The sequence below is a fragment of the Protopterus annectens genome, chromosome 7.part0, assembly GCF_019279795.1.
Source record: "Protopterus annectens isolate FY-2018-M chromosome 7.part0, PAN1.0, whole genome shotgun sequence".
Taxonomy (NCBI): Eukaryota; Metazoa; Chordata; order Ceratodontiformes; family Protopteridae; genus Protopterus; species Protopterus annectens.
The window spans coordinates 1635334080-1635349354 of NC_056739.1; positions in this window are offsets into that span (position 1 = coordinate 1635334080).

Consider the following 15275-nt stretch of genomic DNA (forward strand, 5'->3'; position numbering starts at 1 on the left):
TAGGTACATATCCTTGCCACCAGTGTAAAGCATGTCGATATATTCTGCAAGAACATACATTTATCCATCCGAGGACAGGTAGACAATACACATTTAAGGGATACGCTGATTGTAGAACAAAGAATTTAGTGTATATAGCCGTGTGTCAGAATTGTGAATCATATTATGTGGGTAAGACCAATACAATGTTTAAGACAAGGATATTCCAACATATATCAGATATTAAGCATTCCAATGAACATAATGCACTAGCTCAACATGTAAGAGTAAATTTGAATCATACATTTCTGTTTATGGCAATATAAATGATTACTCCCAATGTTAGAGGAGGTGATTTGTTCAATGATATGGAATGTGCAGAAACTAGATGGATTATAAGACTTGGGGCAGATAAGCCACCTGGTATTAATGCAGTTGTACCTTTAAAACCCATCCTTAAGAAAAGGAGGGTAAAATATTGAAAGCTGATTGGTTGCTCTGTATTTTAAAAATGGTTTCTTGTGATGTTCTTTGTTATCTGATGAAGGGCTTGTTGCCTGAACGTACTTATACAAGGTTTTATTTCTGATTTTATTCAATAAAAGACTTGACCAGCTGTACGTGGAGTCCACTGCCTTACTGTGTTCTTTGGACTTTGCTTGTGATAGGCAGAGTGACTTTAGTGCAATAGACTTTTTGTTTGGTGACTCATCTCTAGCTTCTTTTCAACTATCTGTCTCACTGCAAACATCGGGTCAGTGACAGTGCATCCTGATCTGAATCCAAACTGGTCATCTTCCATCTTACTTTCTATTACTCTTCATATCCATTTATCAGTCATTCTCAACAGAACTTTCATACAGTGTGACAGGAGTGTGATACCTCTGTACTATCCACAATTGTGGATGCCCCTTTTGTTCTTGTACACTGGCATGAGTATATTTATTCCTAGTCATCTGGGATGCATCTTTCTCTCCACATTGCTATGAATACCCACAGGACTCATCTCTCCCTATCCCACCCAACATCTTTATAATATCTGCTGTGACCTCATCTGAGCCTGCTGCTTTCCCTGATTTCATTTTCCTTAGTGCTGTTCTTACTTATTCTAGGGTGGCCTCTTCTTATTTCATCATGGGATGTGTCTAGGATAGTACAGCTTCTGTGGCATTTTCTTCATTCAGTTGCTGCTGGAAGTGTTCCTTCCATCTGCCTTTGATGTCCTGTGGACTGATGAGCAGGTTGTTGCTGACATCCCTTACAAAGGGTATCTGATTTGCCTTGCAGCCTGATAAAGTTCTTTTGTGCCACCTACTGAGTCACTTTCCAGAAGCTGGTAGAGTACCTATTATGCACTATTCTTGACTATTGCAACTCCTTTCTTAGCTTCTTTGTTAGCCAACCGCTATTCCTTCCTGGACTGGTTCATCTTTTCTATCTCCTACTTTTTTCTGCACTCCTTCTTTCTTTTTATGACTTCCTGGACTTCTGCATTCCACCACCAGCTTTCCTTATGTACCTTATTTCTGCATCTGACTCAGCCACATATCTGTTTTGTAGTCCTCACACATGCTGTTTTAAGGCACTGCCATTCCTCTACAACTCCACCTATATCCTCCTCTTTTTGAGGTGCAAGAGCTCTGAGTAATTCCTTCAACTGTTGTGCTTTCTCTCCAGTCAACTTTCAAGCATTCAGTCTGGAATCTGTTGACCTTAGAGCATTCTCTGACCACTGCTTGCAGCTGATTGTGGCAAACGGTGGCTTATGCAGTGAGCCAATTGTTTCTACACTAGTGTCCTTTTCTTGTTAGGGGGGAGTCTACCTGAGTTGCATATTGGCCACTCTTGTATGTGCTCTTGTGACTGTAACATGTGTTGGCTATTATCAAGCCATTTGCCAGACAAAAGTCTAGAATGGTCTCTTTTTCTTTATTCCTGATGTCCCACCCATGTGAACCCAGGCAGTCCTCATATCCTCTTCTGTCTGTCCCAATATGTGCATTCAAGTCACCCATTATCAATGCCAATTCATGTTATCCTACTTTATCTAGTAGGTCATTCTTTTCCTTGCTATCACAACCCTGCTGTGGGGCATAGGCTGAGATTATGAATACTGCCCTGTCATTACACTGGAGTCTGATTGCCATGAGTCTGTCATTTATTCTGATGACATTCCTTATTGCCTTCTGAAGCCTCTCTCTCACCACAATTCCAAAATCATTTCTAGCCTGTCCTCCTCCTGAGTAGTAGATCTGGATCTAAGACAAATGGCTTTGCTAAACTGCCCTTCCATCTTATCTCTTGAATACATACGATTGCCAGCCTCCTTCTAACCATCATTCCATCCACTTACAAGCTCTATCCTGTCAGTGTACCTACATTGAGTATAGCAATTCGTAGTTCATGTTTGGCAGGTTGATTGGTTTACGTCCAGTTTTTGATCAACAGAGGTATCTGAAGTAACACAGACTGGGCAACTGGACACCGGCCAGCCAGTAGCTTATTGACCCCAGGGCTGTTGGGCTTTATGCCAGGCACATCCTCGCCAATAGGGCTCATTCCTTCTTCTCACTGTGGGGTCAGAGTAGGCCTGATCCTCAACTCACTTATCACTGGTAACTACCCAAGCCCATTTGGCGACATTAGTCAATATGACCAAATCACCTATAACCATATTTTATACCATCAAGTGGCTAACCCTGCCATGGCTCACAGTCTGTGATTCATGCTCTCTTATCTTGAGGATAGTGTGCACCATAGTAGATGCCCAAAGGGGTTGGTCTATGCAACTCTTCCCCTTTTAGGGAACCAAGTAGAGTCTGTGCTGCTACTCACAGCTCTAGTCATTGGTGAGTTTGAGATGGGAACACTCAGCATGTGTTTCGGAGGTGGGATGAACACAGAGAAATACAGGGAGAGCATGCAAACTCTAAACAGGCATTGGTGAGAGGTCAGGATTGAACATTGTACCTTGTGCATGGGAGGCAAAGTCCTTAACCATTATGGCAACCATGTCATTTACACATCCCCGACCTGTCACTGAAACCTCCTAGAAGCTAAAACAGTAAGTGTTACTCATACCTTAATTTGCACTGGACTAGGGACACCAAGCATTTCCCCAAACTGAACATGTGGACATATATATGCCTATCAGACTCATTTGCATGTCACACTCTGGTCAGTCATGTTATGGCATATTCTCTACTATTTAAGCCTTTGTCATTGCACTGTCTGCCATGACACACAGGTGGACCAGACCCAGCTGTAGCAAGAATAAACAAGTGCTGCTTCACCCAGTTTGCACTGTTAGCATTTTGCCAACATGCAACACTGACACTTCTCATATGCTGCACCTATTGATAGAGGTGTGAAGGGAGATGCGCAGACTGCTGCATACACAACAGTGAGCTGTGATACGCTTTTGTCTTTTTTTATTTGCATGCTGTTATTGCTGTATTTGGTTGCAAGATTTAATTTACATCTTTTTATGTAGTTATTTAAATACCTTACATAATGCTAAACCACCTGTTGTGTTCTTGTGTAGCTTGTGTCTCTGAATTATCCACAGTATGTGTCTTGATGCTAACCACACAACTTGGCATTGGGTGCTATGCAATTTGTTTATTAGTTCAACTCTTTATTTTTAACAGAGCACTGTATAAATTACACTGAGACTTAATTGCCATGGGCATTTATCTGTCTTGGAACCATCATGGCACAGTTTTGACTTTGTGAGTAATTAACTGATGAGGCTTCTTGAAATTAATAGTGCTGTTGGTCAGATGTGTGAGCATATCAGAGAGTATCTGTGTATGTGTGTGTGTGTGTGTGTGTGTGTGTGTGTGTGTGTGTGTGTGTGTGTGTGTGTGTGTGTGTGTGTGTGTGTGTATCTGACAGAGAGATAGAACAAGAAAGACAGACAAGACAGACAGACAGAGAGTATGTGTGTTTGTTGAGTACATAATAGGGATTATCTGTTAAGCTATTATATAACTGCTATAGTTTGGATACTTCAACCAACAGCAAATATTGGGTGTAGAAAATATCGTGTATCAAAAGTATATTATAATAATAACAATAATAATGCTTTCTACTAATGGAACAAACATAAATCAACAGATAGTCCATTTTCTTAGTACATTAATCCCCACCATTGTTGATATTACAGGGAAAAAACAGACCTTCCATGGATAAGGATGCCAACTGCCGCAGCATTACCCCTAGGTGGCCAAGTCTTTGCTATAAGTCCCACTTGACTGGGTATTATTGCTTGCTTAAGGGCTTGGAAAGGAAACTTTTTTTAGAAGAGGATTTTGACTGCATCCTTTATTGCACTGATACCAGCCATGCTCACAAGTCTTCCAGAATCTCAGCCTTATCCAGGTTCCATAACTCATTTATTAGAGATAAGGATGCTATTAAGGTTGTCGCTGCCTGAGAATACACTTCCTTGAATACACAGATTTTTACTCCCTAAATCACACTTTCAGCATCCTAGATAGACTATTGCATTCCATGGAGATAATTAGTACCATCCAATCCTTTCAAATTGTATTGGGTTCTCTGTCTGATCACTTTTCTCTAATATGGAATGCTCAAGACATTCTTCCTTCTTTTCTTGATTTTGACACTTGTATTAAGTATGTCTCACATATCCACTTGCCAGCCATATGCCAAAGGACCTTACAGACAAAAATCATGGAAGATCACAGCATGGCAACAGAGCCAGTAGGGTAACCTGGGGCACTTACAGAAGCTTCCAAGGGAAAAACTCACAGTCTTTATTTGATGATCTGTTCATTGATAAGCAGGAGTAGTTTCATCACCTCGTGATGTAGGCAAGTCCTTCTGTCAGACAAAAACTTACGCTATGGATCTTTTGATAAAACACCTCCATTGTTAATTTCAGCACTTCTAAATGATAAATACAGATGCTGTTCTTGAGAAATTGTGCCTCAATTTTTAAGCAATGTCTCCAAAACATATCATAATTTGTCAGGCTAGCTCAAATTACAGAAAGTTCTAGCCCTATAATCAGTTTGTGACACTTACACAAGGGAAAAATAAGTAAATGGATATGGGAAACCTGCCAGGTCCTTAAAGATTAAGGGAGTTTGTCCTTCCCCCCACAGATATGGTCCATTTTAGCATGAGCACAATCCTGCCTTTACCTCCAATCAATCTAAGGTGCTGCAAAATCCTTTGTCAAGCGTCGAAATATTTGAACACATCCACAAATTAACAAATCACTGTTTCCTGATGGCTTCTCAGTAGAGTTGTTTATACTTATACAGTAAACTCTGAGTTAACTGGAACTCAAGCAGCCAGATCTCTCAAGCAACCAGAAAAAAAAAACATCAAAGAAATACAGTACCATTTTCATGTCTTGCACTCCCCCCCCCCCCATAGAAACATACCTTACATTTTTAGAGTTTGAAAAAGGAAGGGCGGCCACAGTGGTGCAGCGGTTAGCATTGCCACCTCACAGCAAGAAATTGTCTGGTTCGATTCTCGGCTGGGGTGCCTTCTGTGCAGAGTCTGTATGTCCTCCCTGTGGTTGCGTGGGTTTCCTCTGGGTGCTCTGGTTTCCTCCCAAAGACATGCAGTAGGTGTATTGGACACACTAAACTGGCCCTAGGTGTGTGTGTGTGTGTGTGCCTTCTGTGGAAGTTTGGGTGCTGGGCTTGCAACTCGACATTGTAAAACTCTACTGCCAATCGTGAGTGGACAGATGATCCACTGTGGTGACCCCTAACTGGGAAAAGAAGAAGAGTTTTAAAAAGGAAGATAGGAATAAATTCACTCTCTCCCACACCTAAGAACAAGTCAAACCAAACAAATAGTACAGGGTAAAGTATTTTTAATACTAACTTGCAAGCAACCAGAAACTACAGTTATCCGGCATCTACCGATCCTCATGAGTGCCGGTTAACAGAGAGTGTACTGTATCTGGTGGAGGTTCACATAGTCCTTCATGGGTTCTTTGCAGCAGTTAATGTGTATGAGGGCATGCTCTCTTCACAGAGACATGCTCATACATCTCCAATCCCTAAATGTGTGGAAAGACCTCTGCAGCCCATAGATGGATCATCAATATCATTGCTCAGAACAGAGTACCATATTTAGATCTAGATCTATATCGGTATCTGAATCTGTATCTGTATCTATATATTTATATTTCTCTCTCTCTTTCTCTCTCTCTCTCTCTCTCTCTCTCTCTATATATATATATATATATATATATATCTTTATACAAATAGTGGTTTGGGAAATACGATTTTAGCTTGATATACCAATCCTCAGTGGATGAGCAGGATGGATCTGTAAAGGGAAGAACTGCTAAATCTCAATATATGGCAAACAAAAATATGGCTGTGGAGAAAAATAAGTTATTAGTACAACGTATTGAGGCTGTTTATTTGATTTGCTTGGGTATATCTTCCTTATCATGATCAACTCCTTTTTCTCAGTTTTACATAGAGTCAAAGTGTCACAATAACTGTCACCAACTATCATGATTCAGAGCCACTCTTCTACCTTCTTCAAAAGTCATGCCTGACTGTCACAGGCCCTATCTCATCCAAATCATCCATTTTATGGCTGTACATTCATCACCTCTTGTTATGCTCTTTTCTGTACCAAATCTGCTTTAAGAAATGTAAATGTTAAAGCTCTGAGGAACATGTATGAAGTTCTCTAATGGATAATATAGGTCACTTTCTGCAATCTGCTATTTATCAGCAGAGGAGCACACATCCAGAATTAATGTCCTCTGTATTGTTCTGTATTGTTGTAGAACTATCTGCCTAAGCCTTATGCAATGTTTCAGAATCATTGCCATACATTTTATATTCTTCCAGCCATGGATGATACCATAGATGCAGATGGCTTCTGGCTAAAATACTGGCTCTCAGTTTGTCCTTTCCTCAATGCTGGTACAACATGACTGACTTTAGCTTTAAGTTACATAATCAGTCTAGCAAAATCAGTTGAAATGGCACAGCACAATGCACATTTTTCTATATTATGGGATGCTTTCACATTTTAAAGGATTACCTCCCTCATGCCTTTTGTGGGCATTACTATATGTCTGATACCAGCACAATCTGATAAGATGAGCATAAATTCTATACAAAGCACAATTAATGAAGATATGAAGAACTGCTGAGATATTGTTGCTCCCTATGGAAGAGCAGCTCACTTCAATAAAGATGGCTCTCTACCCAAAACTTCTATACGTAATATTTTCTATGGACTTGTTGCCAGCACATTCATTTTAAAATGTTGATAGTACACTTTTAGTTAACCTTTGGTCAACTTTGTATATTGTGACTGCAATTTTGTGCACTTTGAATTTCTAATACTTCTGCATTTTATTGCCTGACTCTAGACTGTTTGGTATTATTTGAACACTAAAAACAGCTAAAAAATAAATATTTTTAAAGAGTACAAGAGTACACTGCACTTTGAGAACAGTATTCTGCCGAATTGTTGCTTTATTTAAACTGTTTTTTTCTGTTGTGACTGTGATTTTATGCACTTTGAATTTCTAGTACTTTTGCATTTTATAGCATAGGCTAGATCCTGACTTGCTGAATCTAGACTGTTTGGTATCACTTGAGCACTCAAACCAGCTCTTCACTGAGATACTGAAAGATCTGAGGTAGCCGTTGCTTCCAGCTAATGCAAAGTGCCTGTTTTTGCTCTTATATTATACTTTTAATTTGTATTTGCATTCTTCTGTCTGTTTGAATTGTCTCAACTGTTTTTTTTTAGCCACATTTTACTGTATACTGCACTAGTTCAGCTGCAGCATAGCTCAGTTCCAGGTTTGCTGTTTTTGGATCTGTTTTGTAACTTCTCAGCATCAAGTTCAAGCCATCTTTGTTGGTGAAGGCCCTTCTGCACCCCTGTGGGAGGAGAGTGCTTTCTGGGTCCCCTGTAATCAAGGTTGATTGGACTGGAGCTCAGAGAGAGCATCCTTATTGGCTAGTTTGAGTTAAAGGGTTATTTCTTGTTTTATTTAAGTTCCCCATCATGCACTGACTAATAGTGGTAGTTACCACTGGTGGTTATAGATGCAAATGCTTTGCTTGTTAAATTTTCCTTTAGCACTTTGCTTGTGGTCCTCCAGAGGTTTTTTGTGGCCCTGCTCTACTGTCAGGTGGAACACTAAGCTTAGCCTCAGAGGTAACAACACACCTCACACCCATTAGCCATTCCTAAGTGAAACCTCTTTTCCTGACCATATAAATTTACCTAACACTATGGACAGACAATTTCCCACAGTTTTTCTAGCCACCTTGGTCAACATGGGCATACTGAGACAGTGCAGCAAGTGCCTCATATTCACCGACAACCCTCTACTCCTAATCCACACAACCTCAACATGTGAGAGATGCAGCTATATTAAGAACCTTGAATCTATGCTCCCTCACACATCAGTCAGTACATATGACAATGAGTGGGTTGTCAGCATACTCACCTCAACTCCTACTCCACCCACCCACATATCACACATATGTACATATGTGAAGGTCCTCACCAAAAACATACCTAAACACCAGAGACCTCCTAAACACAAACACAAGTACATCACACATAATACTTCCTCTGCAGAATACAATACACATAATAACTCATGCAAAAGTGCCTCACCTGTCAAGTTCTTAAGGTAAAACACAAAACCAAACATATTAGTCATAGGTGATTCCATTGAGAGACATACAGATGTCCCTCTCACCAGGCTGGATAAGGAAAAAGCCATTGTCAGCTGTCTGCCAGGTGCCAGTATGCACCATATCACACATGCACTTAAGTCTCTCAACAACAGGTACTGTTATGACTCTATCATAGTCCATTCCACATTGGTGTGAATGACTTGAGATGTACCTCTCTGGACTATATGAAGACAGACATGATTGAGCTGTCATACTATGTGTCTCAGGCAGGTATATCCCTAGTCTTAAGTATCATTTTATCTTCACCTAGGATTATGCCTCAATACAAACAGAAAATGATTGACATCAATAACTGATTTAGTTTCTGGTGTCATTCTAAGAGGATCCAGTATCTGTCAGCCTGGGATGACATGATTGACAGACCTTGATTCTTTGCAAGAGATGCTCTTCATCTGTCACCCCTTGGATTTCAGCTACTGGCTAAGGCTCTTGCACCACCCCCCATAGTGCCTTCTTTTAGGCAGTGTCTTAAGGACAAAATTCCTGACGTAAAAACTCCATCGAAAACAATCCTCAAGGTTATCCTGCTAAATGCTTTGAGTCTTAATATGAAAATGCACTCACCAGAAGCTGTCTTTACCTTGGAAGACTCAGATATTTGTCCAGTCACGGAGACCTGGTTCAAGGCTGTGGAGTGCATCCCAGCCACACTGGGTTACACCTCCTTCCACATGTTCAGACCACAAACTGAAGGCATATAAACTAAAGGAGGTGGTGTATCAATATTCATTAAATATAAATACACCTTCAGATTGGTTAAACAGTATGATTCCCTGAAAATACTTCAGGTACAGTCAACTGTTGGTAGGACACTTACTCATGTCATTGCCAGCTACAGATCTCCCTCCATGAATCAGGGCACCTACCCAGCCTATTTGGATCTATTTGAGTCTATAAAGATACATCCAAACACCATGGTTTTGGGCGACTTTAACTACCCATCCATTGACTGGGTAAATTACTCATGCTCAAACTCAATTGCCCAAAGGTTCCTCAACTTTATTAACTCCAATGCCCTGGACCAGCTGGTTGACACCCCCACAGGGGGTGCCAACATCCTGGATCTGGTGTTTACCAATATGGGGGATCACTGTAGCACCCCCACTGTGAGGTCTTCCCTGGTGAGATCTGAACATAAATCAGTCTCATTCAAAGTAACCATCTCACCTGCCCCCCTCCCCCCAGCAGCAACTAAACAAAAAAACTTCTCCAAGGCAGATTATAACCTCTTACAGGATGATATAAATGCTTCACTGCACCCTCCCCCTCAGATGAAACTGGCAGTTATGCTGAATTCTACACCAGTGCTTTATAGAAACACCTGTATAACTGCATTGACTCAGCCATACCTTATAGGACCAAAACAAGCTCCACAAGGAAGAGAAAACCTGCCTGGTAGACAACTGCCATTAACAGGGTTTACAATAACAGGAAGAAATCGCTGTCTAAGAGTAAGAGGGAGTGAGCCATAAACTGGAAACACTTCCTCCTTAACTTAAACAAGCAAATAAGACTTCTTGTGAAGTTCTCCAAAGCAAACTATGAATCCAAATTAGCTTCCTCAGTTAAGGGCAACCATAAGGCATTCCTTAGTTACATCCATAACCTAATAGGAAAGGCCCAGATTTGTGATTAAGTGTTAGTTAATGAAACCACATATACTGAGCCTGTGGACATACCTAACCTGTTAGCCAAAAGGTTCTGTGAAAACTTCACTCCGCTGTCCCTGCCACAAGTACCCCATGACATCCCTACCACTTGTCCCCTACCTTGTATCTCTAAAGAGCAGGTCGTAAATGCCCTCTCTATGGCCAAAAACACAGCATCTATGGGGGCTGATAACATCGTAGGCTGCATCCTACGTGGGTTCCAACATGAGTTAGCAACATCATTGGGTGCTCTTTTCTGTCATAGTCTAAGCACCACATTCCTCCAAGCTGAATGGAAAGCAGCCACCATTACTTCCTTGCAAAAAGGTGGTTCTTCCACTGACCACAGAAACTATAGACCTATTAGCCTGACTAGCCTTATCTGCAAGGCCATGCAGTGAATCATCATGGACTTTATCAACAAAGATATAAGTAATCTTCAAACACTTGACCCTACTCAGTTTGGATTTGTTAAAGGGAGATCATGCCTATTAAACCTAATGAACTTCTTTGAGACAGTCAGCAAGACCCTGGATGAGGGGAAATCCATGTATGCATCCTACATAGACTTAGACAAGGATTTTGACACTATCCCCCACTCAGGCATCTTTGACAAACTCACCCAGCTAGGTATCAACCCGTATATCATTAGATGGGTCACTAACTGGCTCACTGACAGAACCCATATAGTCAAAATAGAGGAATCCACCTCCAACAGCAGACCTCTAACCAGTGGTGTTCCAGAGGGATCTGCCCTGAGACCTCTATTGTTTGGAATCTATTTCTCCAAAGTAGAAGCAAAAACTAATGGTCTGTAGCTGACAAAGTCTGCTGATGACTGCAAACTGGGACCGGCCATAGAATCCCCAAATGAAGTCATTTTCAAAATCCTACAAGAGGGTCTTACAGAAAGAAATGATTGGTGCCAAAGACATAGTCTTATACTCAATTAAAAAAATGTATTATTATTCCTTTCAGTAAGAGTGATGCTCCTGCTAACTACCACATCAATAGCAACACCCTAAGTATGTACACAGTGGTGAGAGACCTGGGTATACAGGTTGAAAGCAACTTTACCTTTGATCACTACATCTCTACAGTGGTAAGAAGGACATTCTATATTGCTCATCTCATACTGCTTCCAGAAAAAAAGAAGTTATATCCTTCCTGTACTCTTCCCTCATCAGGCAAATAATTGAGTACAATGCCCCTTTTGGTATGTACTTTTCCAAGCAACTGTTGCAAATAGAGAGACCACAAAGGTTCCTCATAAAGGCAATTCAAGATCTTCAGCATTTGTCTTATCTGGATCATTTGAAATCCCTGTCACTTTATTCTGTTTCATGCAGACTAGTCAGAGACAATCTCTGCCTTGTATTTAAGGCAATCTCTCACCCTGCTTTATTGGAAATGTTGCATATTCGCAAGTAAAATGGTACATAGGTTACTTGCTCTAAAGACCTTAACTTAGTATTTAACATTAATAAAACCTGCTGGAGAGACAGATCTGTCTCCCAGAGGTTGCCACACCTTTGGAACAGACTCCCACTTCATGTCAAACAGAGAGCCTCATTGAATCTCTTCAAACACAGTCTGGATGATTGGATGAGTAACTGTAAATTCACCCTGGGGGTTCTACATGTATCCCTCTTGGACAGTGGCAACAGGTGCTGATCAAGGGTAGAACTTGGCTAGGTTTCTAAGGGCCATAGTGCCATTAGCCTAGTAACTTCCTATGATCCTATGATAAAATGGGTTTCTGCATGCACCACTATATATTTATTTATTTACTTAATAATTTATGGTTTGATTATTTTTCTGTTGGTGTACCAGTCAAAATGAATGCATTTCTGCAACAAGTTAGGAGAAAAACAAAAAGATTTCAACTAATAGATTTGAGACTACAATTACACAAATGCTGCTGTAATAAAAATATACATAAAAAATGATGAAACAATAGATATACAAAGAATAAACTGTCACTAGTATTATAAATTATTGCTTTTAAATTAAGTCTGCAAAGCAGACAAAGAAAGGAAAGACAATTATGAATGACATTATATATATATATATATATATATATATATATATATATATATATATATATATATATATATATAGTCAACATGTCACAAAAGCATCAGCCATGACATGATGACAATTCATTATTTTGACAACACAACACAGACACCCAGTACATCAAAAAAGGAATCAAATTTCTTTTTCCAATATTCTACCCATAATCCAAATACACATTCAGCTCAAATTTGTCTGAATAGTGTTACCATTGGGGAAAGCGATTTTTAATGTAAGCTGTATGGTTAAGGTTAGGGTTAGGTACAGGGACAGGGTTAGGGTTAGCTTATAATTCTTAGGAGGGCAGAGGGGCTTTTAGAAATATAGGAGTGTGACATTGTATGGATTCAGTTTTTCACCAGCTTGGCTGTTGATAGGCAGAAATTTGAAAAGCAAATTGCCTAGTTCAGCTACATTGCTGACCCATGAGAACCAACATAAAATAAACAAAATGTTGGACTGAAGTAAGCAGAAACAGAATACCTAGAATGATATAAATCTACAAAAAATTAAGCAAGTACCAAATGAATTAAAAAACACTTTCACTAAACTTCAAACTAAATATTTAAGGGGTTAAGCCCTCCTAAACCACACACCCATACTTATGTATAAACAGTGTGGGGTACAGGTAAACCTTCACTGGTACTGAAAAAGACTTTCAGCAAGTTTATTTTGTTGAAATTAACACTTGCTGAAAGAGTGTTTGAACTGCTGATGAGTTCTGAAATTCTGCTATGACAGAAACTATGAAAGGCTATCAAATTTACATGTTGAAGACAAAATAAGAATCCAAAGGTTATGGCGATATCCACAATACATTGCTGAAATAGTCAAGATGGCAGTTCAGGGGACATATAGTAATAGGGAGAGAAAAAATCATAGATATACACAAGACACATAGACCAACCAGCAATGTCACAACCAGTCCTCTCACAAGAAGGCAGAGACTTTGAAAACTAGGATAGTTAACAATTACAGAATGAGGCTCCTGGGGTGTTTATCCTTGCAAATTTGTAGTACATCAAGAATTGTCCAAAAAGGAAGACCAAATGTCCCATGTAAACAGTCTGTTAAATGTTTTAGCTAAAACAAAAAACATTGAAGTAGCCAAATGGGTATATTAACTGTTCCAGAGTTAAGAATGATTCCAAAAATTTAAAATTCCATTTATTGCAATGTACTTTAAAGATATAAAACAGTTTAATGTAAGTAGCCAATGACATGCCAAGCACAGAGCTGAATCCAACACAAGGCAACCTAAGCAGTTGTCAAGGGGCCAGTAATGCCGGGAGGCAGAAAAAAAAAAAAAAAACATGTTGTTCTATTTTAATCACTGGATTTTGATCCAATGATTCTGACCCACCTTCCTCTTTTTTCCTCCTTTATGAGGTCTCTACAGCATGCATGGCCCAAGTCTTAGTGAAGCAAGTAACAACATCTCGTTGGTTTCTTCTATATAGGTAGGAGGGTGTGGGAGGTATGTTCCTTTGTTGCCATTTTTTTTTTGTAAATTTTTGTCAGGCAGCAGGGAGGCTTAGATAGTGTTTAAAACTTATGTGTCCTGTCTTACCACTTCTTGTCCTATTCATGATCGATCAACTGCTTGCTATTTTTTCTCACTCTCACAAGAACCTGTTTGATTTTCCTCCCACAGCCGACTTGGCAATGGTTCAGTCAGCTTAGCGGGAGGTGTGCAGCATAGCAACAGGTTTAAAATTGCGTAGAAAATGGGCAAACTGTACATCAGCACCCTGATTGGAGAACGAACATTCTCCAGCAGGGTATTAATGTACAAGTAATGCCTGCTGACAAACGAGTCTGCCGCTTCATGGCAGTATGTCAAGCTGCCGTGCTGCTCAGACTACAAAAAACCCATTAGGTTTACCCTTGCTAAGCAGCGGTTCTGCTGTTTAGCGAGCATAAAATGTAAAACAAAAAAAACAGAGAGACTGTTTGCATGTGAGTGTGTGTGTGTGTGTGTGTGTGTGTGTGTGTGTGTGTGTGTGTGTGTGTGTGTGTGTGTGTGTGTGTGTGTGAGATAGAGTGGGAAAGAAAGCAAGAGGGATATTGTGTGACTGAATGCACGTATGAAAGCAGAGGAACGTGTGTGTGAGAGATAGAGAGTGAGAGTGGTCTTGTGTGACTGAATACATATATAAAAGCAGCAGAGATTGGGAGAGATTGAGAAAGAGGGTGACACTGATCTTGTGTGAGTGAATGTGTGTATGAAAGCAGAAGAGACTGTGTGCATGTGTATATGTATGCGTGTGAAAGCAGAAGAGACTGTGTATTTGTGTATGGGAGAGTGAATGGGCTGTATATAAAGTTGTTGCGTTTCACTTGCTTATTATTTTTTTAAGCACTATATTATTTTTTATGCATGTTTGATGTAAAATGCTTCCTCCAACACCATTAACATATACTACAGCAAGTTTGAAACATTAGGTGGAGGAACTAATTTACATTAAAATATATAAAAAAATAAGGTTTACTATTAAATGTCTGAAGTGCCTGTGCTTGACTGGCATCTAGTCAAAAGGCAGTTTTCAAATGGGCAGAATGCCAAACCAAAATACATATCGACTACACTGCAGCAAATGGGTAGTGTAGTTCGAGTATCTAAGCTCTGCACTCTGAACAGAGATCATGGTTCAGTGATGAACAGGGAATTAACCCATTTCCTCACAATAGTGTGATCTTGGAGGGGCAAAAATAGTACAATTAGTGTACCGTTGACTGTAGAATGTTCACCTCCTGCTATGTTGATTACATCCAACTATGGATGTCGATTTTTTTATGTAGGCGGGCTGCTGTTTAATCAAATTCAGCA